Below are 27237 nucleotides of genomic sequence, written 5' to 3'. Positions count from 1 at the left end.
ATAACCGTAGGAGAAGATCGATTTAGGTGATTGGATCGCGAGGAATCTTGTGTGTACCTTCCTCGAGAATCGGAAGGAAGCTAGGGAAAACTTCGTTATCTGGTTTCCCTCGGTGGAAACACGATCGTCGGTGCGACATCATTTCCACTTGTATTTATATGCATCTGTATATACATATATACATATACACACAATATTACAAATAATTTGGTACAACCATCTTAACGCTCTCCTTAAATCGTGTTATATTAGCAGAAAAAACTGTTCGATCACAATAATCTAAACTGATCACGTTTCGCGGTTCACCCTGTATATGTACTTATTTTAATTACTTAACGTCTACCAGACACTATACACTGATGATTCACAATCTAACCTACTACCAAGCGAATTGACTTGAACTAAATAGACACGGTGAACGGGGGGGGAAACAGCGCACGACACAAAAAGACGGGAAAACGAGAGCTGAACGCGTTGATCGATTGAACTTAAACCCGTGTGTTCAATCGGCTACCGATAAACCGTGTCCGTCGCGTGATCAGATTGTTACAAGCTAAATAAAACAATTACTTGGAGAAAAAAGAAAAAGGGAGTGCAGGTAGTCTCCGACGTGTTTAAAAGACACATCCAATGTGAAACCCTAAGTAGAGAAACTATTATATATCCAACCAACCCCAGAAGAGAGAGTTCGTTCTCCGAGCAAGCATGCCCCGTGCACAAAAGGGATCCCCTGACGTTCCATTGCCCACCCCCGACGAGAAAAGAAAAGCTCTCCCCGGGGTAGCCGTCGTTCTCGGTGTATCCAGTCCACGAGCCGCGAAATTAGACGATGCGAGGAATTCGTCAGAGAGGCTGAAGAAGGATTCCAACACTACTCTAGAGGTTGGCGGCGGGCTACGTCGGAGATGCAGGGGGAACAGAGACGTGGCCATGGTACACGGAACAATGGGGCTGGGAGCAACAATGAGGATCTTTGGAAACAAAGCTGTGTAGGGAAGACCGTGGCTGAATCCTAGAGTGCTGTGTGCAGACTGACTGTAGTCCCCGAAAAGTCGAATGGAACGACTGGACCAAGAGAGAGATCTGGGCCCTGGTTTGGGTCAAAGCGAGGATGGAGTAGTTCGCGGAGTGCAGATCTACGGAAACACACGACGACTAAGCGTCCGCCTGGTGCAACTGGTTAGAGAGGCTTAAGAGAAATATCCTTACACCAGAGGACAAACCGGGGAGAGTTTAGACAGAGTAGAATCCAAATCCAATGTCGACGATGGGAGAGAAGAGGACACACATCCGGCGATCCAACTTCTTCCGCTTCGCCGGTTCGGCCCGCGGGACACGAAGACGACGACGATGTGCTGTGTGTCCGCTCGATGCCTCGACGTCCGTTTGTGGGTCTCGGCGGCCTCGAACTGGCCTCTTATCCCCGGTATCGCCCAATCAAAAAACTGGCAGCACACCGTACGCCGATTGGTCGGGGGTAGCGGCCACCGTGAACACTGCAATTGGTCAATCGGGCCCGAGTCACCCATGGTTACCGTTTGCATCAACAACATCTACGGTCGATATCACCACCTTGGGCTACCTTGTGTGATATAAGCCTCCTACCCCACACAGACACACGCGCACACACGTGCCTCCCTCCACCCCACCTCTTTCCTCAACGCAGCACACGCCGCGATTAGCGGCTATAACCTCCAGCCGGAATTCTCGAGGGCAAACGCTTCTTCCGTTCCTCCACCACCAACGGTACTACCACCACCACCACCACCAGCACCAGCAACCCCCCTCGAGAGACCTACCCCCCTCCCGATCAAGGGACACCACCCCCGTGTGTGTCCTCGTTCGACCTACCTTCTGTGGCTGCTGCTCTTTTGGGCACCGGAAATCCGGTTTAGTTTGACTTTTCGGGGGTGTCTTGTGGATCGGACCTTGTGTAAACAGGAGACATAGGTTGAGATACATATTTGCTAACAATGCCCCAGCATCCCTGAGACGCCAGGTCCCGTGGGGAGTTGGAATGGTCGAAGGGGACCACGGGGAACGGCTCGCGAATGGACTGTAAATGTTGAGGGTACAGCGAAGAAAGGATTGCTTTGCTCAGGGAAGACGCCCATTCTGATCTTGCAGAACTGGGAATCCAGTGTAACCTCAAGAGGATCTTAGTGTTGCTTTGATTCGGTTTCCCCGTATGAACAAAGAAATATCGTGTGAATTAACTACACAGGGCTGTATTAATATTGTGAAATATACAACTACTGTCTATTAAAAGATATTGGAAACTGTTGTTCTACTGAAAAATCGACAACATCGAATGCTATGGTAGAAACGTGCATCCCTCTGGCAGAGAACGTTACCGCAAACGTGAATAAAATAGAAAAACCGCGGAGAGCAGTACCCTAAGATGGATGGACATCGGACAGGCGCTTCGATATTCGCTCGTGATCGCGTGATAAATTATCTCACGACGATGGTGTGGTCGGACTGAATCCATGACCATGAACCAATACATGAACGATCTATAAAGTAAGTCCTGGGCTATTCTCGACTCCTCCAAATGATCTTACCCTGCGTATATCGAATTCCTCGCGAATCCCGATGGCTGAAATTGTCGAAAATCCACGGGGACCATTTGTCAGGGTAACCACGATCGAATGCATTCATTCTGTGCCTCCTTGATATCCTCCGCGAAATCAACACCCTGAACGGAGTCGTATCCGTGTTCGATGGACGCATTATCCGCGTTCGTTTCGCCGTAAGTTCCGATGTTTGATTGTCTGCTCTTATCGATCGATATCATCCGCGATAATTAAGAATACCCGATAAAATCGAGTTTCCGAGTGTGGAAGCATGGAAGAAAACATGCCGATAACTATTCACAATATTCCTTTACCGTATAATATGACGTACACGCGTATGAAGTATTGGGAAACAAAAGTAAAAGTACAGTGGTTTCAGGTACACGATTACAATGGGTTCAAAAAGTGGAAACCTTGTGTATAAAAAAAAAAAAATATGATTTATTAGGTGGATCAATTGATAATCCACTATTTTTTGTTTGCGAAACTCGGTATTCTTAAACATATAGGTACCTTATTTTAATAGTATTCGTTATTTGATCCCACTAGCGTCCGTCATTTTAACCGAACAGAAGACTGAGAAGATAATCTGAATCTAAAACATATTGTCACCATATAGGGAACTGTAGGGAATTACTTATCGATACACCTAATACTTGGTAATATTACAGTATTAACTCTTTCGTTCCCATTGTTGCCATATAGCTACGTATTCTAAATTACGAAATAAAATATTAGTATCGTGTATTTTTTTATATCTGTGAGTATACAATAGTTTCTTGTATCCTTATATCATTATATGTTGAGCTTGAATCATTTATATGCTATTCTAATATACCGACAGAAAAATACAACAAAATATTTCTTTGGTAATGTTTAGATAATTTGGGAATAAAAGGGTTAGTTGTTAAACGTACCGCAGTTTCAATTTTCGAGCTCGATTGAAAAGTTACGCAACTAAGTTACTCCACTCCGGTTGCTGTCGGTGGGACTCATCAGTTGTTAACGGAGGGGGCAGGGGAATTCTTATTTCGTTCGAATTTGTGTATTCGCGAGCGTCGACACGGTGCTCCGGGCATACACACAGCCCCAACATTGAAATCTCCGCCGCAAGTTCCATTTGCACAGCTCAAATTTGCCTCGGCGATTGAATTCCCAATTATGAGAGAATGAGATTCCAATTACCAATGAGCGGAGGCGCGGAGATTCAATATCGCGATGAAACAGTACTCTCTATCTCCGTCCCTCCCTCGGGCCACCATCGCCACTAATTTCAGCATTGGAAAACAACATAGACACGACCGTGACCGTTTCCCCCAGCGTAGAAAGGAAACACAACACTCTTCTGGTTCAGTGGATCGTTTCGACGAGAATTCTTCGCTGTAAATCGTAAAATTCCGGTTACCGTTTCCCCACCGCAGCATCCAAGAGGAACGATTTTGTTGGTTGGGAAGAGGGCAGAACCGATCATGGGAAGGAATCGCGGAAGCGAACCGCCAAGGGACAACAATGCGCTGCGGCCGGCAGAGGCTGATGACCGGAAAAAGGTGAACGAACGGAAATCGCGAGTAACTTCTCGGAGAAAGGGAGAGTGGAGAAAGAGAGAGAGAGAGGAGTTATACGCTACGCGAGAATCCCGCGAGAACTTATCGTGCTCGTGGCTTCGCACCCGTATCGACACAACTACAGGATAATCTTGATCTTTTTCGCAACAACGTGCCTGTGCCCGAGCCCAGTGGGCAATCAGTGGCTCGAGATAACCTTGGCGAATTGGTCAAACATCTAGAGCACCGATTACACTGTGCAGGTAACGCCCGTATACACATATTGTATCGTGTTATTTTAAAATTCAAAATATCAATATTAAATCAACTTATATAAAAAATTTGTTTTATGTTTAACCCTTTAACAACCAAACACATTTTCGACGGAAAAAAATTATTTCTCCCCATTAGTTGACTCAAAAATTGTCACAATACGTGTACTTCATCTGTATATTTTCACGGCAAAACCCCTCGAAATATGATTTTCTAGATGTGACTGTATACGTCAGACTGGGGGTGAAAGGCTTGACACGATGACTGGCACAGTGAAAACGGTCGTACGTAGCCAGACATACTTTACTCCGTTTTTTCAGTCATAAAACGTCGAAAATATGTTCGTCTAGTTAATACAGGCTGTTGCTCTGGTTTGAAATTACATGTATTATGGTATTAATTTTACGCAAAAATTTTGTAACGGTATTTAAATAATCCAGCCTGTTTGGAATGTAGATACGTGTCGCCCATATTTGGGTGACGTAAAGTCAAAGTGTTAGAGAATTGATGATTACTTAAAATTGAAGTCGAAGGACTACCGTATTAAACCTCACGCATCAATATTCTATAAGATCTGTACGAAGAATATAAAAATCTAGAAATAAAAAAAATCAAAACTACAGAGGATATCGCCCCCACATCTTCCGCGTATTCCCCCTACTCAAGTCAATAAAGAAACCGATATCATGGTTCCGCGAAGTATAGAACACTCGCTCGCAAAATTCATTCATACCGATGGCACGGCAACAGACAAGGGTTTTAGCACGAAACCGTGAACCACCAACCCGCACGGGCAGGAAGACGAACAGATCCATTATCCTGGACAGCGAGTCGATCTCCGTCGTCCTGGGCCGTCGCGAGCCGGTTTCCTCTGCCCTGAAAAAAAATGCAGCAGCAAGACGCAGGGGGGGGATTGCTCCGCGGTTGGCCGGCACCATGGCTAGTCTCTCGAAGGGAAAACCGTCCGGGGAATCTTTCTCACGGCCCCGGGGTATCCTTCCACCGCAGAGAGTCGAAGGATTGGCAAACGTAAGAGAGAAAGAGACACAAAGCAAGAGGTCGAGAGAAAGAAGGGCCGTTGTTTCTTGTCTCGGGTACTCTGTGTATTCCTTTATGACTGGTTATGGTATTTATTCACTTGAATAGGAGGCTGGATTACTTTTTCCAATTACTTGAGCTGAGCAACGATGTTGCGAAATTGACAGAGAGTGGTTGCTTTCGGGTCTGGGTTATCGAAACTAGGAATGAAGCGCTAAAGGTAGGTCCAGAAATGTGCAAGAGTGAGCACGAACACGCGCAGCCAAACTGCAGAAGACTCTTGAGAGGGTCGATTTTAATGGGTCTACGCGCAAAGATGACCCGAATTATACGGGATTTTGACTGCGCGCACTCGTGCTCGCTGTTGCACATGTCTGGACCTGCCTTAATAGGGAACGAGTGATAGAACATTCCGTGGAATCGGAACAGAATATAACTATATAATGTTCCGCGTCCTGTGTGTTACATAATATTGCGTACAACTCGGATGAAATGTACAATTCTGGCGAAATTTAGTGTTTGCGAGAGAGACGAGATTACGAGAACACGCTATATACGCTATGTTGTTATTTAACTAACGTTCCTGGGGTATCGTGTATAGTACGCAAAACGCAGCAGAATTCATTGCCAGCAATATTAACGATAATATTAAATAACGACGGGAGGAGCGCGCTTCGAATAAAAACGCGGGCTTTACCGTTCTCTGCTCATCGGAGCGTTCCATCGTTGCCTCGACAGACTGTGTTTTTTTTATTTCTGGTACCGTGAATTTATCGCGTTTATTGCGTGCCGGAATGCCGCCTTATCGTTGGCTGGACGCGACGCTGACAAGAAACGCCCGATACCGCGAACGGCCTAATCTCTCTCGCGTTTATAACCAGACAATGACGTTATCGGACTAAAAAGAAAAAGCTTGGTTGGGCGTTTTATTATTTTCGAGGAATTTCTCATGAAATATAATAAAATCGCAGCGAAAGAAATCTCTGTGCGTATTTTCGCCCCCCCCCCTCCCTCCCAATCCAAACATCTTCACGCCCCCAGACCATCTTTCACCAACGCCGCCACCTACCCCCCGTGAACCACCCAGACCTATTCCACTTACTCGAAAACGAAACAGGAGCAATCGTCGTTAAGGGAATTTCCATCAATCTATTCCCGTTTCTGCGTTTTCGACGAACCATGGACAACGCTTTCTATCGTCGGTCATAGAACAATCCAGAGTTTCCACGCACGTACGGACTCACCACCCCCAACCCCTTTTCACCGAACACCACCCCCTCCCACACCTCGAAGCGAAATAGCACACGGTCGTAGTGGGAATCGGGGGGGGGGGCTGGTTATGGCGGTAGAGCCTGTTCGTGGTATCAATATTTTACGGGAGCACGTTCCTCCATCGATCGCAGCTTTTCTGCATAATTAATCGCGTTTCGTCTCTTTCTCTTTCTCTCTCTCTCTCTCTCTCTCTCTCTCTCTCTCCTCCCACCACCCCCTCCAGTTATTTTCTTCCCTCGCCACGCACCGTCTACGAATCTCACGAATCGAACCCGCGATGGCAAGTTAAATGGATTTCGATCGAATCCACCAGAGCCCCTAGCGAAAGTCTCTCCGGTGCATCCCGTAGGATAGCAGCTTAATTTACGTCGTGTCATTGTGAATGCATAAGTTATCGTATACGAGAGGCGTCGGGGAAAACTTCTACGAAGAAGCTTTCGTTGGTTTTTTTTTTTCCATGAAATCGAAACGCTGAAGAATGCGGTGAGACGTGATGGAGTATGACGAATGGGCGAATGGATAGAAGTTCACGTCGAATAACCGAGTGATCGCCTGAGAACCGGCTGAAATTAATACAGAGACGACCAACTGACAGCCCCCCACTCTCTTTTTCTCTCTGAGAAAAATGGATCTCTAAAGGTTCGTAACAGTTGAAAAACTTGACGATCCAATTGACACGAGCGTCAACAGGAAGGTGTACAAAATTAAGAGATATCGGGAGTCAAATGAGGTGGATAGAACTGATCGAGAAGGGGGTGAAGGGATCTAAGAAGGCGTTCCCCGGCAAAGCCGAAGTTCAATATTTAAAGGCGGATAACCCCAAAGAACCATGGGGGAGGGCGGGTGCACACAGACTGTAAAGGTCGTCCGTGAAGGAGTAATGCTTCCAACGAAATGCAATGAATAAATTGGATTTTCGGGCTGGATCAGAGAGGGAAGGAGCTCGATCGATCAAACTACACCAATCCCATTCTACACCGCGCGTCGATTTCTCTCGTTGAATGTCTCTCTACCATCCTTCTTGTGGATACATATATCGAAACATTCATCGAGAAAACGGACCCTCTCGCATCATTCCTCTATCCTATCCTTTCAATGTCTCCCGATGCATGAATCCTTCCAGGGGCCGAAACACTCGATGAGATCTTACCGTACCCCCAATGGTTTATCCACAGTTCCGACTGCAACCGGCCATTAACTAACTATCCAGAGGGGAGCTACACCCTCTCATTTCCACGGCCCCCGCGAAAACACAGTCCGTGAACGCAGAGTGAAAAATTCGACGTCCTGGCGGAGAAAGTAAGGGGCGGAACACCGTAAAACGGGGGGGGGGAGCTCCTGCGGTGAGTGACGTTCAATTGCCACCTTTCGGGGGGGGGGGGGCTAATTCCGGGTGTCGCGCGAGCAACGCTGAAGAGAGGACGTGGACTCTTTGGCAGGGCATGGTGCGCGACAACGCTGGAAAATCGTAATTACACGGCGGGAAAAACGTGGACGTAGCCAGCAGGTACCCGAGGACAGAGGGTACGAAGGGGTGGTTGGTTCAGAAACAAAGGGGAGAGACAGGACAGGGAAGAACGGACCAAAGGAGAGAGAGAGGGAAAGCGTAGAAACGGACAAAGAATGGCAAACTACTGTGGGACGACGCATCTGTCCAAGCATATTTGATATCCAGCAACCCACCCCCTTTCTCCTTCAACGTCGCCGCTTTCGTCCCCTCCCCAACCCACCCTTCTAACATCTCTCTCCCTCTCTAACCGCCACGCTCACCGTTTTCTCTCCCTGTATCCACGATAGACATATATCCACGGTCTTGAGTCCGCGTCACGCCGCCACGAAATCCTCCCCAGGACAGACCGGTTGAAAACGGTACCGAGTGTAATTTCAGCCGGCGCGAGGGGGGATGGTAATGCTAGTAGAGTATCGAGTAATTGGTATGTAAGGGAAAATGATTCCAGAAGGTGGAGAATACACGCTAGGTTCCACTCTTTTTTTTCCTCTGTCTTTTTTCACGCACGAAGTTTCGAAGGCGTCGCAATTGAAACCAGTTAAATACACAATTGCCCACCCCTCCTAACCCTTCTGGCTCTTTTCTACGGAAGGCTGTGGTCGTATGCAGCTAATACCTGCGTTCTTTTCATTGACCGCTCGAGAAGGGTATAGAATCGGAACAGGTTGACCAACGGTGAATTTTCAATAATACGACGATGACACGACCCGGTCGCGTCGTACGCGGCCGCCCGAACCCGCGGAACAAATGGCGAGGACGGATCCATTATCGATGACCAACCTCGTAATTAGGAAAGTGCAGAGCGAATAGTCGACATATATCGGGTTCGGGTTGAATCGTCGACGTTCAACGTTACCCGTTTCGCGACACTGGGGGGGGGGGGGGGGGGGGGGGGGGTGATGCCGCGTGTAATGAGGCCGGTTTACGCGTTTACGGAATAATATCGCGGCCACCGCGTACTCGCATCGCGATGGACTAATTACGGTAGTACCGTACGTGTAAAAAACCATTCCGTAATCGCGCCCCTATTCAATAATGCACGAGAAGAAAGCTCTTGCTCTGTCCCCGTGTAAAATCATGAAAGCAGAGGTGCGATAAGCTTTATTTTGTGTTTTCGGGCACAAGATAATTTCCTCGAGGTTCATTTACAAGGGATAGTTCGTGAAGTGATACATTGTTACGATTGTTTATGAGACCAATCTGCGAATTTTATTTTACTTGATTGATGATGGTATTTTTAGGCTTTAAGGGAGGATAATATTTTTTATTTGGTAATTTAGAATATGTAGCCATATGGCAACAGTGGGAACGGAACGGTTGACATTTCCGTGAAGCACCGCGTAAGCATACCACACAATCTCTGAACTTCCGTTCTCTTTCCTATCAAAGTTGAAGATCCCGTCGTCTCGTTAAACGGAGCACGACCCCCTTTTTTATCCTCCACGCGAAAGAATAACCGCGTCGCGAAGCGATTTCGAGCTTGAAACGCGTCGAAGTTTAACGAGAACCGTCGTTCCACGAAAACAAAAAAAAAAAAAAAAAGAAGAAGAAGTAGTGTAAGCAAAAAAGAGTGTCGAGACTCGCGTGGGAGGCTAGATGCAGCCGCGCAACGTGTCGCAGGAGGCGCGAGTACGCACGACCATAGGTGTGCAGCTCGGTGGCAGCGAAACGTTACGCAAAAGAGGAGAGAAATGAAAAAAAAATGAAAAAAAGCAAGAGAGAAAAAAAATCGCGTCAGGGACGCTTGGCATTCGAATCCGACGCGCGCATTAGGTAATGCGCGCTCCGCGATAAAAATGGCAACACGTTGTTGCAGGGGGAAAGAACGTTCCGGATGAGGTTGTCTTTCTGTGTTTCGCAATGGTAAGGAGTAAACCGCCAACAGCAGCATGGGGGGATTTGAGTTCATGAGTGGTAGCACACGCCGATCTCTATTGAGTAATCGTCGTCGCCCGATGACGTGATTTTGATTTCCAAGACGACGTTTATAAACCGCGGCTAATCATTTAATAGTCTTGTTGCGAGGTTCCCATAAACATAAATCGTGATACTCGACTGACACTTCCATTTGTTCCTGGCAGTAGCAGATGACAGTGGACCACGGGCTGTGCAGATTGACTGGGTTCTAGAGTCCAATGATTTATCAAAAATTTCTAACGAACCGAGGAGCCCCTGGATTCCTGAAAATTCTCGACCAAACTTCAACGAGAGTTCATCTTTCTATTTTATTCGTTATCTTCTCATGCGAAAACGTAGGTGAATATTGCTCGTGGAACAAAGGAGAAACCTGTACAAACAGGTGTAAAAGGCCAAAAAAAATGTGAACCTAGGAATACATCGTATTACATACACACGTGAGAGATTCGCACAGCCTCGTTACCATCGATTGGCATTTAAATGGTACACACGCGCCAGGTGTATCCATGAATCCTCTATCGCGATGTTTAGTAGTTCCGCTTGTACGCAATATGTCGAGAGTTCAGACGCACCGAATAAACCCACTAATGTTTTCTTCCGTGGATAGAACGTCGTGCTTTTCGAATTCCCTTTCGACCCCTCAAGGGTTCTAGAGTCTTATGCAGGAGTGAGCTGGAACCTAATTTTTAAATTCTCGAAACTCGAATCCGAAACATAGATGTAAGATTTCGAAACTCTCTAATCTTGAAGCGCTGACTTTGTTTAATAAATTAAACTCTTTATCGACCATAGTCAAACAAAACAAAACAAACAAAAACATAACAATATATGCAGTTATTCAGTTTTTCAGCATAACGCTCGAAAATCTAGCAGTTCCTACGTTTTACTGTCACTAAACAATACTATAATGTGTAATTGAAAAATTAAATTTGAAAAAACTGAGTCAAGCTCACACGAATTACCATGCTCTTGACCTGCACGTCTACGATCACGATCGATCGCCAATCTGCTTACATTTTATATCATTAATCTCGCACCAAATATTCGGCATTTATTCATAGATTTCAGATTTTTTCTTACCTGAGTTTCGAGTTGCGGAAAAAAAAAGTGTAAAGTCTCGAAAACTCGAAACTTTCTTTGGTTTCGACGTTTCGAAAAACCCACCCCTAGGTCTTACGCGTTGGACAATTTCTTGGAACGTCCACCGACGAACGTGCATCATATTCTCGATTCGTATTTCTCCAGGATATCGGGCCTTGCCCCGGACAGGACGGTGTCTCGCCGTGAAAGATAGAACCGTTCCTGAATTATTGAGGATGGCGTGCGACTCGTTCCTGTCCTCGCAGGTACAACCAGCTCTTCCGTCTGTCTGTCTTCTGTGCCCCCCTGCCAGCCAGCCCGCGCGCACGTTTCCAGTAATACCTTAATGTTACATCAAACGATCGGTTTCTCCTTCTGCGAATCGAACCCCGACGATACCACCCCATCGCGGCTCCTCCTTTCGTGAAATACGCTACGCCATCGGCTGCTGTGCTGTTCACCTTATGTCGTGGGGTCTGTTTTTTAAACACCTGTCGTGGGTTCCGACTCGCCGTTCCCGCCCTTCTCCTGCCATGCCAAGCAAGACGAAGGAGCTTTTGAAATGCAATAGGTCGTCGAAACAGCGCGATTAAACGATCAATCAACGACCACCGAGAGATGAACAAAGAGCTTTCTTTAACTTTCGAACGAAACATCCGACAGTGGAATATAAATCGGATCTAAAATGATATCACGATTTTAAGGGAAAGGAGTTAGGAATGTTTCGATGGTTATAATTTTATACGAATATCATATCGAAGTGACTGTCTTGACGTAGTAAGTTTTGGAAGCTCACTTACAGGATTCAACCGATAAAAAGTACAGACAATAACCGTGTTTCTCTATACTAATAATTCGAAAGCTGTAAATTTTTAGGGGCGAACTGTACATAAAAAACATCAGAGCTTCGTTCCCCGGCTGAAACGATAACTCCGTATCAACCGATAACAATAAAGAATGCACCAACGGGATAGGTTCAAGGGGTGCGTAGATACGACGGTAACGATAAATAACTGCGTGCTACAGAAGGTTCGAAACGAGACCGAACGAACGAGATTCGCGATATCGATGATAGAAACAAACACCGAGGAGGTACTTGAATCAGGCTTAGCCGCCGATTTATGAAACACCTTCGATTTAATCGATGACCGATTGGAAAGAAGCGTGGATCCAGTCGAGAACATCTTAACGATGCAGGGGGTGATGGTGTTTTCCAGGAAGAATACGCAACAAAGTGGCGAGATATATGTTGTTATCACGGTCGGATCGATAACGTGAAACAAGGGAGATGTGGTAAAATTATTGCGAAGTCAGGATACTTCTGACGGGATACGCGGGTGTTTCAAGTGAGATCGATGATCCGAAAAGTGGCACGGACGAGAGCTTGAAAGGCAGACTCTCGCGAAATGGCCGACCTGAATTCTGAGGGCGCGTAAGGGTAACTGTTGGCTTTTGCCTCGACCGATCGATCGAACTGTTAAAAAGACATTTTAACAGAATAATAATAATAATAATAATAATAATAATGTATCGATATTACGGTCAACGACATGAACAACAAAGGCACAGAAGCAGACGAAAGAAACAACTGAACACCGCTCATGATCCAAGTCCATCCGTCGACTCCACATTTTATGGGTCTTTCAACTTACTTCGAGTTGAGGACGGGAAAAAAGATAAGAGTGAAAAGGAAGTTCAAGATGAGAAAGAAATTAAGAATGAAAAAGAAGTTGAGGATTCGATTACGCGATGGTAGGCCGAAAAGATAGTAGAGCAAGAGTGAAAACTTGCAAATGCACTGGGAAACCTACACCAGCAAGGAAATTCCTTTAACGACATTAATCCCTTGTTTTTTAAGGGACAACGTCGGAGAACCCGAAAGGAAGTTTAAACAACCGTCGGGGAATTTTTGTTCAGGAGTCCCGGGCGAAGGGTACTCTCGGCCCCGGCCCGCGTTATTTACTCGCTTGAGACAACTAAAATACGAGAGTAAACCAACCCCCGGCGGGGCTTGTATACTTAACCAGTAAATTAACTGAAAAGCTGCTTCAATTAGGAACTTTCTTTCAGGCGTTGTAGTCTGACTTTAAAAAAAAAGAAAAATAAATAAAAAGACGAAGGATCCACTTATGGAACACAACCGTTACCCTTCTCTCCCCCGATCAAGAACAATTACGGAAAGATTGGTGTTTCCTCGACGACAATTTTATTTCCCGCCCCAAAAACCGAGACGATGCTCTATAACTTTTTCTCGGGGAAACAAACATCAAAGTGTTCCGCGGCAATTTTTATTTTTCCCGTTTTGTTCTCTTTTTTTTTTTTTACGACCGCCGAGTGTCGTCCGTGAGAATTCTGTTTTACGAGGAAAGAACGAGTCGCGGAGGAAACGGTTCCTGGTCCGTCGAGTATGAAAATGAGGGATCAGCGACAGTGGCGACAGTGGCGACAGTGGCGACGGCCGCATGGGGGTCCCCATTCATCGCGAAACCAAAGTGGTCAGTGTGCCAAGATCATACGTAATGACTAGAATTAACATTTCAAAGAGAGAGTCTGGCAACGGGCTCCGGAACCACGTCGGAGCACCTCACGCCAGAGAGCAGACCCCATTATGAATTGAACACTTTCATTCAGCCACGCTCGTTCGATAATGCCCCCACCGATGACGGTTTCGTCCGGGTACTCGCGACTCTGAATTCCCGGGTGGGTGGTGTGCTCCGCGGAAGCTGCTTTAAAACGTTAATTCTGAAAACGATTGTGTCGTCTACGAGGCTTCGGGAACCGTCGGTCCCTTCTACGGTTAATTCAACCGTAAATACCTCGCGGTTCCTTTCAGTGAAATAATACCGCGGAACAATCGAGGAGACGTGACGAGCGTGCCGATGAAGCAATACTGGTGTTCAGTTCCTGGTAATCTTACAAGGGACCTTTGGTAATTTAAAATTCCGATTTTTTTTACAACTCCGCAAGGTTTGTACGGGACCTCGATAGAAGCGTCGAGCAATTTTTCGTTTTCGCTGAAATTCTTTCAGGTTGAAATCACCCCTTAACGCGTTCACTGCCGCAGTGGAAAAAGCTGTACGTTAATTTTTCGATACCACTGTTTCTGACCGAGTTCATCGAGAAATTCTTCCCGTTTTCCTCCGTCTCGAACTCGCCTTGACTTCTCTCTCTCACTCTCTTTCCGAAGTAGTCTCTCGTGGTGGTTTCGTAACACACCGATCGAGGGAGGAACGTGGGCGATGAGGGTCGCGAATTCTCCCGCAGGTGTAGCACAGCGTAAGGTCCCGCGTACGGCGAGGGCAGCTGCGAGAAGAACGTGTCCCCGTTTTCGTGATCGTTTCTACGTCTTCGACGACCTTGAACCTGCCATTGTGCACGACCTTGTCAACCGGGCGAATTCTCCTCTCGGTTTTGCGGGCACACACGAAACTATCGCTTTCACTTTTCAAACGTGCTCCCGTGCCTGCCCACACACGATCCTTATCGCTCGGCCAAAGAGAACAAGAAGAAAGACCGTACTACATAGTCGTGTATACAGGGTGATCCACCTGAATATCTTGGCTATTACTGGTGATAGTAAATAAAATGTGTCGGACCAAACTTGCATGGTATCGGGGAGCACGTAATTAGATGTAGTTTTTTGATACGTGGACGCGTAGAGGTCATATGAAGGTCAACTTCTTTTTTCTTTTTTAATGGAAAGACATATTTTACGTGCCATCTAGTAGAGAGGTTTAAAACGCGTACAATGACCTGTTTACGAAGATACGTAAAAAAGAACATGTCTTTCTATTTAAAAAAAAAAACGCAGTTGACCTTCGCATGACGTCTACGCGTCCACCTATCCAAAACCTATTCACATCAAATTATGTGCTCCTCGAAACCATACAAGTTTGGTCTGACACATTTCATTGTATCACCAGCAACAGACGAGAGGTGGCCTGTTTTAGATACGTATGTTCCAGTCGCCACTGGGATTTGTATTTTGCTGAAACGACGTGGAAACCATGTCATATTATTCTAATACGCTTGTCTCCATTCAATTCCTCCCTGTGTTTCCCTTTCTGTTCGCAGAAGTACACAAGGCTCTACCATTTCTCTGAACAGACAAGCTACGGTTACACGAATATCGACCTGAGAATCTTTCGATCTTTCCATCGTGATACGGTTAAACACGAACGATTCTACTACTACGGTTGCATCCAACCGTGAAGTGCAAAGAAATATTCAAGTGTAAGAAGAACAAAGTATAGCTTTTCCAAGGCCGTTTAATGTAAAACATAACCCTGGTGACACGGTAGGTCAGACCAGTGCGTCTGAGAGCAGATGAGCAAGAAGGGGTTATTGTTAATTATCGAATGGCATTCGCTATCGTAACAGCCGCGCGGTATACATATACAGTATCGAAGCACATGCGGCGCGTCATCGAGAGAGTCTGAAAGCCGAAAGAGGATTGAGATCGTGCGGATCGAATGAAAACGCAAGCGAGCGAGTGCAGGGTCGAGAGACACGGTGCCCGCAGATCGAACGGGGACGCGCGTGCCGATTCTTCAAGGCTGTTCCTTTTTCAGCCCATTCATCGGTCCGATAAACACCGCCAGACAGTCATTACTGTCGGAAGCCTTTAATTGGAACGGGTCGACGAAAAGCGAGGAAAACGCGAGTGAACGCAAACGTGTGTATTTGCAGGCCCCGCACAATTTCCTGCGACTTGTTACGGCAAAAAGCTCGCGCCTCCGCTGCCTCCCACCCCCCTAATTAGCGTTAATTACTCGCGTAGGATGTATAGGACCCCGTGTCGCACTGAATATCGATCCAAATTGCTCGTCGGGACCTCGTTCGATTGTTTCTACTAATCTCTTTTTCATTCCTTACTCTCGATCTCTCTCTCTTTCTCTCTCGTACAATTGTTATATATCGTGATTATAATCATATCTGGTGAATTATACTTGTAATGGGTGTGTGTTTCAGGTTCTTTGTACGATTATTTTTTTCTCATTTGCGCGATGGTCCCTCTTGTTTCCGCGACGATTATCAGGATGCTCGCGGGGGAATTGCCAGTTTTTATCGTAACGAACAGATTCTCGTATCATTAAATTCTTGGTTAATTGTAAAAATACAACCACGAAATGAGAACCGCAAATCCACCATAGTATTTATTAAATACATTTCTAATTTCATTTAAATTGTTTCTGTTTTAATAAAAAAAAAAAAGTCACTGAACCGCGCTCGACCTCCTTTTTTCGCTCGTTTCTCGTGGAAACTGAATGCAGACCCGCGTGCTATGGATAAAGCAAGTAACATTCAGAATAGCTCCCCCCATTTGCTCCGATGCACAAACGGTGCAACTGCGGCTCATAGCTTCAGCATGGAGCACTGGTTACAAAATTACACGAGCTACGACCCAGTGAATGAATTAACGCTCGAAACAATTAGTCTTAATAATCTTAAAATAGTCAAAGTGGAACGAAACGGAAACTTGTTTATTCAATTTACAGTTTGCCCTCGTTTATTCCCTCTGACGTGGAAAAAATGTTTCAGATATTCGAAAATTCCAAGTGCAATAGTATAACTAATGCTTAGTTAATCGTATACACTGCGAATGCCACGAAGTCTGCAGTTTTTTTATTACTCGACCGAATGAACAGATAGCGAAGAGATAAAACTTGGTATTTTCAAACGATCAACGGATAAAATCATCGAAACGGGTGATGTTAATTAATAGGAGAGACAGATATCTATTCCCAGACAGCGAATCACCGTAACGTAGTTTCAGTCGGCCACGATCTAACCAGCCATGTGAAATTTTATTAATTACATTCGCGTTTATCTCCCCGGCAAAAGGATGAATGCGTTTTGTGCGCGCACGCGCGCGCTCGCTCGCTCGCGATTCGTGTGCTAATGACGAGGTGATTTAGGATGAAAAGAGAATCCGTCCGGCAATGAAACACGATTACACGCATGAAAAGGGGGAGGCCAGCCGCACGATGATGATTCGAAACAAATTACAAATATTACACACGCCGAATGGGGAAACATTCAATGATTTCAGGTTGAAGAGCGATCTTGAAACGAGAGACAGAGACCGCCGTTTCGCTGGAAAATGCTTAAATGCCGGACAAATTGCGGCAATTAGCACCCCATAAAATGTTAATAACCCATGGTAAAAGAGAAGATGGTGACTGTGTATGTGTCTGTGTGTGTGCAGAAACCACCACGTTTCAAACGTAGGGAGAGTCTCGTGAATGTCGTTTTTTACAGAATCGCAACGAATGAAATTCCTTCTCTACCTCATTAATCTTCAAACAAACAATTATTTGATCTAATTAACTGTTTAAATCTCAGGATGACGGCCTTAGATACTGCTGCTTTTCACTATGTATGAGTCGAATAAACCTATGCGTTCTACTCTGATCACAGTGAGCAAATTCGCGCAAGACAAAAAAAAAATCGCGGTCGTGAATAAAGTTAAATAAACGACCGTGATCGTGATTCGGCGATCACCGTGATAAATCGCTGTTAGTGGATTTTGCACACCACCTCTGCTAGGTGCCCGTGAATATTCATTCGGCGGAATCGCTTGCGGAGTTGCTCAAGAAAATTGCGACAGCGCATTCCTCGCTCGCTCGAGCTCTCGCGGTCCCTCTGCCCGATTGGAGTTTCCCTTTTTGAATCCAGCCGCCTCTTCCCCTCGCGGACACCCAGTAGTCCTTGGGAACCGCGGCCGTCGTCGTCTTGTACTTTTACAACGATGGAATGCAGCGATTGCCCGCCGCTGCAGCAGTGGGTTTCTTGATCTAGGTCTACCCCGCTGACCGGGGAATGCGATGCAACTGACGAATCCACCAGCGTAAACATGTCGCTCCGCGTAAACGGCGGTTAATATGCTCTTTCTCTGTCTCTCTCTTGCAAATTGCTCTGTACGTGCTCATGGTGGCCTCTGGTTTCCAACGATTCCCAGGATTCCTCTATCTCCTGGGAATCGGTGTTACGCGATAGACTGGAGATATTTTAAAAAGGATCTGTCTCCTTATGTAAGTACTAACTTTTAAAATTTTTTACACTTTCTTTGGAAAGTTCGATTGAACAATAAATGAATGATAGGTAAGCTTCGACTGAAATAATAATAATAATCGGAGGGGGGGGGCAACGGAATAGGTCGCGAAAACCGGCCACTCGTTCAACCACGCGGGCGCGATTTCATTGCGCTCCCGGGAGGAAAATTAATTAACAGCCGTATAATCTGCCAACCAGAGGAGAACGGAGTCTCATAAACACGTTGCGAAAACGCGTGCCGCGAGTGTTTACGACACGACGCGCGATCGGGGGGGGGGTCTCTCTCTCTCTCTCTCTCTCTCTCTCTCGGAAAACTTCAAATAATTGGATACCTTTCAGATGCGTCCGGATAATATACTCGCGCGTGGAAACAGCCGGTTTGCTAAGGTAAATGTTCCAATTAGCGACCCTATAAGAGTTGAGTGCATATTGTAACATATTTAGGTATTCGACTTATTTATCGCGGCTACTCATTAATAGCCTATCTCAATTTTTACGAATATTAACTAATCGAATTCAATACTTCAATACGCTCGGTTCTGACATAAGAATTTAATATGTAAATAAAAAGGATAAAGTTTCGATAATTAAGACAGGGTCGCTAATCGGGACATTTACCTTAATTATTCGACGGAAAAATGCTTGGATAGGGTTGACGTATAACACAACGAAAATAACCTGTGAACGAAGTTTTTCCTCTTATTCAAACCTCCGATCTTTCGAGGACAATTGAACATGAGGAGTCATTAAGAGGCGTGCATCAGAACAGAGAATGACTAATGGTATCTGTCAATTAGTCATCGTTTTTGCTTGTAATGAACACAGACGTTCATACGATATGATCTATCCTTTCATCGATCCTCTGCGTATCACCTTTACTATTGTTAGTAATCAACGGTATAAACATAAATCCGACTAATCAGTAATGAATGGGTGTATAAATTAAATGATAGTCAAGTACAGATACACATTAAACCTCGGACAGTGGACGACTCTGATAAGCGTGGGTCCGTTTAGACCATCGTGCATAATTCTCTTTAAATGCATTTTTATTAACAAACTTCTTCGTGAATTCGCTTCCCATTTATTTGATTTCATAAAAACAATTATTAACTGGAATGTTTTTCTCTTGAGCTGAAGTGCTTGGAAACTCGGGTCAAAATGGGCCCGGTCATCGTCACCATACAACTGGAAGTTCAGAAAAATACTCCGACGAGAAACACGCTCGACTCGAGTTGCTGCCGCGAGTGAAACGTTTAAAATTCATCCCTTAATCTCTTGTACGACGAAACCGGAGTCTTTACGAGCCGAGATATTAATCATCCAAGTCGACTGAGAGACCACTCGAGCCGTGCTTACGTGAGTGCGATAGCCAGACGATAGCCTAGCTAGAAAGCTTTTTTTCGAGGAAAATACAATCCATGTAACATCCCATGTTCCCATGGAACGATACCCCCGCTCCCTTCCTCAGGGGATAGTGACCGATTATTGCAAAATTTGCGTTACCTAAACTCCACCTAAATTTCATTTCATCGCGTCCGTTAGACCGATACCCTAACCCAGAGATCCGCTACGAACGTCAGGGATTACATAAGGCCCGCGTGCCATTTCGTCGATCACACGTTGTGATATTGAAAAAGCACCTGTTACTTGATTGTGCAATCAGGTATCCAGGGCTCGCGTCTTTTTCTCGATTACCTACACACCTCTACCTAGTTGTAACAAAACACGGTTTCGTTAAACGGAATGGAAAAAAAATGATAATCGGAGGATAACTGACGGTGAATTATTGCCGGAAATTAGTCCGACAGGAATCGATATAATTGCGATGAAACGAATTAGCCTGCACGGAGTTCTCTCTCGAGTGTTGCTATTTTACCATTTGGCCCGTTCGAACCCGCAGGAAATGGCCGTATTTTTGTGCGGAGAAAAGTATCGACGAGGCCGTTTCACGAACGAAGAAAACTACGGCAGGTAACTTTCATCGGTTTATAGTCGATCGCGCGAAGAACGTGATATTTCTTGCCTTTCTCTCGATTAAATATAAATATAAAATGATAGAATTTTCCGTTTAGGACTGTCAGATCAGAATGGCGGTGCGAGGTATGCGCCGCGTGAGGGCGAAAATGTGTCATCGATTCGCGGTAAACTTTCGTAGCGTTCCAGTTAACCACGTGGGATTCGTTCGAGGAAAACACTCTCCTAGGTAAAGTGAAACTCGTCTGACGGAACACACACCGCGGCCGATGTGTAAACGACACAGATCCGAAACCGCCTGTGACCGAAACGGGAAACGGCTGTGGCTAGTTTTCCTATAATAAGGCATCGTGGCGATTTTCCTTTACGTTCCGTACTTGTGAATGTTCGTACAATTGCAATTCTTACGCCAGTTTTACTCGCGGGTATTTTCTACTAGTCTCGGATAGAACACGAACTGTCTTTCAATATACGTAACAGGGGATGGAATTTTTTCCGATTTTTTTATAGGCAAAAGTATGATTTTGTAGTCGAAACGCAAAAGAAAATATCTGAAAACGAAAGAAACAACGCATAACGCATAAACATCCGTGGTCCACCCGTGACAATGAGGATTCACGGGGCAAGAAAGTATCCAGCAATCGCTCCATCGCATCGCGAAAAACTGTTATAACTGTTTAATTGGCTCGTGAACAGGATCAAACTAATATCGATATAATCGTATGAATACGGAGAACGATTCCCGTGGTCACTCGCGAATTAATTATTTTGCTTTGGATTTACATAAAATGCGGGTTACTTTGGCCTCGATATCGTTCTCCGGTTTTTTGTTGCATCCGAGAGCAGTCGCAATGCCAGATAGGTGCGCACACGGCGTGTGTCGCAACGGCCGTCCTTTTTTTTTCCACCTTGTCCCGTGCAGAAGGAATCACCTGTGTGTCCCGAAAGAGAGAGGAAGAGATAGAGAGAGTAGGGGGGGGCATCCAGCTCGAGCATGAATCGCATCCGTGATAAGAACACGAAAGTTCTACGCAAAAATCAATTAACTCCTATATTAATAATGTTATTTACGAGTGTTCGCAACGTCCGTGTATAATACGGTGGACCGATCATTCGCATAATTAAAGCATAAATTTCATCCAGGCCGAATACACGCCGCATATAATTCAACCGGCAATTATTCGAAACTAAGATTTATTCGCGACCGCGAATACCATCGCTCCCAGACAAGGTGAAAAAAAAATTATATATTGTATACAACCTTTTTTCTCTCCTACCGAACCGAGTAATTTATTTTATTCTTTTTTCCCGTCCAAAAACGTCCGAATGTAGTATACATGCATTTTATATCCGCAGGTATAATTTACACGCGTTGATCTGATTCGATAAATGCCTTTTCGGCGTTATTGTTGTATTTTTTGAACTTGTTACGTATTATTGAGAATCTATTGATTTCCCGTATACCACTCACGAAGTTTTCCATCGAGTCTCGAAGTTACCCTTCCACATTTCCGAACCTCTCTAGCTCCAGACGCGAAAAGGAACGTTCTCTCCGTTCTCCGCATCTCGGTCTCACGTTGCATTCTGTTTTCCGCAAAACCGCTCTCGTTACTGACCTTGGACAATGCTCACCCATTACGCCATCCGACGCGCCGATGTAATTACAGACACTCCACGGGGGGGGGGGGTTGCTTTTTGTGGATTGTGCGCTGAATCGAACCGCGTCGGTACGCACCCGTATCTTTTTTTATTGTTGGGCTCCATGCGTATAATTCTCGAGGATCGATCGTACTAATTTACGGATACAAGAAACAACTACGATATAACACACAGGCTAATAATTATTTGGCTGAAAGCAAAAGTTCCGATGAATTTTCATTGGTCCGCGTACATATACCTGCCAAATGTAAAGAACCAGGGGGTTAAGCATTGACCTTCTCGTAAAACACCTCTAGTTTCATTAACGCCGCAAGAGGAAAGCATAGACGCACAACCCCTTTTCCTGTACCTCTAGCGAAAGTCAACCCCCCTGAATGAAAACTGTGACAAAGAAGAAACCAGTGGCATCGAGCCAAGACGAGCAATAGATAGGGCCATGGCCTAAAATCTAAATGATGAGACATTAAGACCTGAACCGGGTTTGAAAATAATCAGACCAGGAATAAGGGACCACGCATCCTTCCCCTTTTCCATTGTTTTCCGCACGGGGACATGGTGGTGCGTGTCAAAAGCACGCGTGCTCGCGTGACGCTGGCCGTGCGTGTGAACTCACGCACCGACCCACCCCCTTAACCTCCCCTCAACAACGGCTCACTCCTCTCGATAGCGCGTGTGCCGCCAGTGGGTAATGTTTGCAGTCACAAGTTGGAAAGTTTTGTGATGGCAACCCTGAACGACCAGTTACCCTGGTAACGCTTTGTTGTGCCATTGTGTCAAGCCAGAGGTAGGGAGAGATCCACCCTCTCCCACCAGCACCACCGCCATCTCCTACTCCTCCTCCACCTCCTTTCGGTGTCGACGGTCTTCCTTCCTGAACTCGACCTAACCCGGCTTGACCTAGCCTAAACTGCCGACCATCCCCCTCCCCCGACCACCGTCTAGAGAACTGACATCGGGGTTGCATTTCTCTTGAAACTATCCGATCCGATCTTCCGGAGGATGTTCGATTGCTCCGGTTCCGAATTATGAATAATCAGGATCAACGCGGAGGAGGATACAATCAGGGTCCGCTGGCCGCATAAGAAAAGAATCAAGGGGAGGATCGGGGGAGGATCGAGTGGACCAGCTTGAAGCTACACAGAAACAGAGGAAGGGGACGATAGGGAATGTCTAAATTGTGAAGTATTTGAAAAAGTTCAAGTGTTTACCACCGAACAGGAATTCGATGCAATGGAGAACCGTGGGAGGTAAAAATATATGCGGAGGTAGTCGGTCAAACGATTCTGTGAACTGAGATGAGCAGAGATCTATGACTGTATTAAATGCAAAATCATGTCGTTAGTCAACAGATTTCTAGCTAGCTTCTCTAATTACCTAGTTGACAGGCTTGGCATCTGTTTCTCATTCGCATGAATTTCCAAAGTAGGTAAGAATGAACAAGACCTAAACGGTTAATTGTCTCTGAACCGCGCACACGCGCACACGAATCGAATTGAACGATGGAGTGGGTCGGGGGCCAACGACGCAATCAGTGATTTAATTGTAACACGCAGACCGGAATACTGTCGAGAACGGTTACCCGTTTAGGAGCAAAATAATGTACAGCGTTCGAGCCGGAAAATTCACGGTGGGGTAATCAGAGGATACGGACAACAACACCACACCGACGGGACGAAGGACAAGGAAAATCGCGAACACGCGTGGGATAACCCCGATAATGATCCGACAGAACTATAGAAATTAGCGATCTCGTCGGGTGGACTTGCTAATGGCTACTACATAATCAGGGTTATTGCACGCCGAAGCCTGAATCAATTAGCAGATGGAAATCATATTGCTCGGATATAGGCAATCATAAGTCATCGTGATCACACGCCATGGTTAACATATACTTTGTGATTTATTAAAAACATCATTCGTCTTTAACCGATATCGCGGAATCAATGATCTTTATTAATGTATTAAATCAATTTTTTACAATGGCGTGAACACTCAGAAAGCGGACGATGTTTTAATGGCGTGGGTCCGTTTGAAACCCCGTGCATCATTTCTTCGAAATTTTCTACGTGAGTTAGTTTTCTTTTTATTTTAATTAATATAGACAATTACTAACGGAAATTAGTTATCTCTAGAAATAGAGTAGAAAACTCGAGTCCGAATGACCCAGTATTTCCCAGGGTTAAGGTCATTCCCTCGATGTTTTCTTACCTTCCGAAAATATTAACAACCACGAAATAATATTGTCATCGCGGTAAGTATGTACCTATGTATCGCAGTAAGCATTATGAACTGTGTACCGGGAAAAGCATTTCGAGTAAAATTCACGTAGGTATGACTCATCGCTGTGGCGTCGGGAATAATCACTCAAGGTAATTCTGAAATAACGTCGCAATCTAGATCGATAAGGAAGAGCCTCGTTGTTATGGATGGCTACGTCTACATCGATTCTCGAAATGGGACGCGTCTACCTTGTGGCACGAACCGTTCGATCTTCTGGATTGGCGTATACCTACTTACCAGTGCCTCTCGACGATAAACTGGCGGCGAAACTTTCAGTCGAATCACGTACAACGGAGGGACAATAGCCTTCGCACGTTTCGTATATTATACGTAGACCTCGGTGCTGTAATTAACTTTTGTTCCCTGTACATTTGTTGTCGTTGTAGTACTAACCATCTATCCTACAAGCATACAGGATACACGAATACTTGATACGTATTTCCAACAATATTCTCGGACCACGAAAAATCATCCGAATTTATCGTATATTTTCGCTACGACGTAATTTACGACGTAATTGCCAACCTTTTCAGTCCTACGGATTTCTTCGTTCGTATCATAACATAAATCGAGTCTCCATAACTCAAGGTCACGCTCGTTTAATAGGGACCATATTCCATCGCGAAAGCTATTCACATTGCGTAATCATAGTCTCCCGCGACAAATCGATCGGTCCGAGTGTCGAATTCAAATCTTCGTAAAGTTTCCGCAACTCGGTATTGAAACGTTGATTCTCTATCCAACGACGACGCGAGATACTGGATCGCGAGTAACACGATGAAGAAACATTATCCAAGCAGACGATAAACGCGACCAATTTGTCGCTTATTACGGAACCATTTTTCCCCGCATTTATACGTCATATTACATAATGGAAAACGATTGGGAAAAATCGTTGTAAACCTAGTCGAGGATAAAATATAAGAGTATTTAATTAACTCTTCTTCGTCGGTTACCAGATTAAAAAAGATGCAAGTAGCAAATCAAATATTAAACTGAAAGAAAATTAAACGAATTCTGAATGAAATATTCCATATTTCGTACACAAGGAAATTTGATCAAGTAACGTACATTAAATTGCGTCCTTTTTTTGAATAAATTAACAGTGTTATTAAATTTCATTACTAGCCCATGAATGTTTATGCAAATTCACAGAAATTAATTTCACGTTCTTACTACATAGATGGTTTATTATACCGATAATAACGCGTAAATATTAACAATCTCCCCTACTCCTCAATTTATTGTATATTCCAGGTAAAGAAATTATACAAACGCATAAAGATTCGGGGTCTAAAGAATCATTCACGAATATTAATTCACGTTTGATCAATCGCGTCCACCTCGGCCCTGGCAACGAAACGAGCGACTAAGTGGCGTTGTATATACGAAATAGCGCAAAGCAGCCGGCAACGAGGCATGTAAACTCCAGTTCTTATCTGGGCAAGATAACGCATATAAAAATATCGGTGATTTTATCCCGTCCGTGCAGTCCGTTTTATTGTTTGCACAATGCCCAACGGAATAAGAAAATTAAATTGTCCAAATGCCGGTACACGGATGCGGTGTGTGCACGACGCGACGAATGAAACACGCAAATTTGTACGGGACACGTTCCGAGTGGTCGCATGGCCGAAATTATTGACTTAGCTGCCGGGTTCAGACGAAAAATTCACGGCGTAGAACCGCCACTGGAGAACTAACGATTTTGTGTATCGTGTTACGAGTATAACCTCAACGATGCTCGCGGAAACTTTCGAACTAATTACGTTCACAAAAACAAATTACGAGGAGAGTACACGTAGTGGAGAATTTGATGAAAAAAGGTCTCGACGATTCGCGCACGGCTTGACCACGCGCACGGAAGAGGGCTGACTCGACGCGCGGGGGTCGGAAACTAACCCCCAAAAAATGTACACGTCCTTCCACCGGGACGAAACAATTTACAAGCCTAATTCCACGTCGCATTCGACATTCACGGTTCGTATACGAGGTGAGTTAATATGTAATGTGATTTTGCGACTTACCCAATGCGTGGAAGAATTCCAGAACTCGGTAAACCGGATCAATTCCCACTCATAAACACGAAACTTTACAGCAATCACGGTACAATGGCGAACAGCGAGTGCGTAGCAGGGACTAAGCTAACGCTCTTGCCATCTAGCGACCGTTACGCCGAATTACCGGCAAAAAGAGCTTATCCGATTGGCTCGACTCGACCAGTAAGAAAGCAGCATCCGTTTAGGCGGGAAAGGTTTCGCGCGATATCAGCCATCTTGGATGGTCGTTCGAATTCGATGAAAGCTACAACAAAAAATGGACTACGATATCGAAAATGGTAATGAATTGTGAATTGGTAATATAAACTGAAAATTCTTTTCATTTTCAACTTTGTACCGTTCATAGCACTTATTTTTTCAAGTCTACTATACTGAATGTGTGTTTAAACAATGCAGTACGAGACATCTTAAATTCTTGCAATTTCCATCAAGTAGATGAGGAAATAAGAGACTTCAAATCGAAATTGCTAGAATCTCGTAAAGAATGTGAGAACGTGGAAATAGAAATTTGCGATGTGAGTCAGCTGAAAGACAAAGGATTGTTCGTATTAAAGGACATCGAAAGAAAATATAAACAACTTGAAAGAGAGTTGAACGATGTCCATTGTCAATATACAGAACACGTTCGCGAGGTAAATTCTTATGAGAAAACTGTTTATCGAAAAATTGAATGTTTGACACTGCAAAGAGATAAGTTGAAGAAAGAATTGGAGCAGTTACAGAAAAGTGCAAACAAAAATGACAAAAAGTTGGTAGAGATCAGAACACTTATCACATGTCAAGAAGTACGTCTACATATGTCGCAGCTGATACTTGACGGTTTCATTAAATTTTCATAGAATATATTTTACAGCAAAAGAACATGGCGTTGCTCAGAAAATTGAAAAAAATGAAGAACAGGACAAATGTTTCACAGGACTTGAAGGGAAGAATAAATACAGTTCTGTGTGATTCTAGAATCACTAAAATTAACGTTCCTAATCAAAATATCATCT

General features: G+C 44.8%; 1 protein-coding gene across 4 annotated transcripts in view; it reads right to left on the bottom strand.

The window, feature by feature from the left end:
• Positions 1–26300, bottom strand: part of LOC107191787 (heterogeneous nuclear ribonucleoprotein K) — a 91114-nt gene extending 64814 nt beyond the window's left edge. For 2 of the 4 annotated variants that reach the window (XM_015580895.1, XM_015580898.1), the window contains exon 1: positions 26210–26300. The gene's annotated coding sequence lies outside the window, so the exon portion shown is untranslated. Of the gene's footprint in view, positions 1–24419; positions 24472–26209 lie in introns of those variants that run through there. The other 2 variants (XM_015580899.1, XM_015580897.1) reach the window with 2 other exon arrangements.
• Between the last annotated feature and the right edge of the window lie 937 nt (positions 26301–27237).

Source organism: Dufourea novaeangliae, unplaced genomic scaffold (assembly GCF_001272555.1).
Source record: "Dufourea novaeangliae isolate 0120121106 unplaced genomic scaffold, ASM127255v1 scaffold228, whole genome shotgun sequence".
Classification (NCBI taxonomy): Eukaryota; Metazoa; Arthropoda; class Insecta; order Hymenoptera; family Halictidae; genus Dufourea; species Dufourea novaeangliae.
The sequence above is the reverse complement of the archived record's forward strand: the minus strand, read 5'-3'. Positions and strand labels throughout refer to the sequence as shown.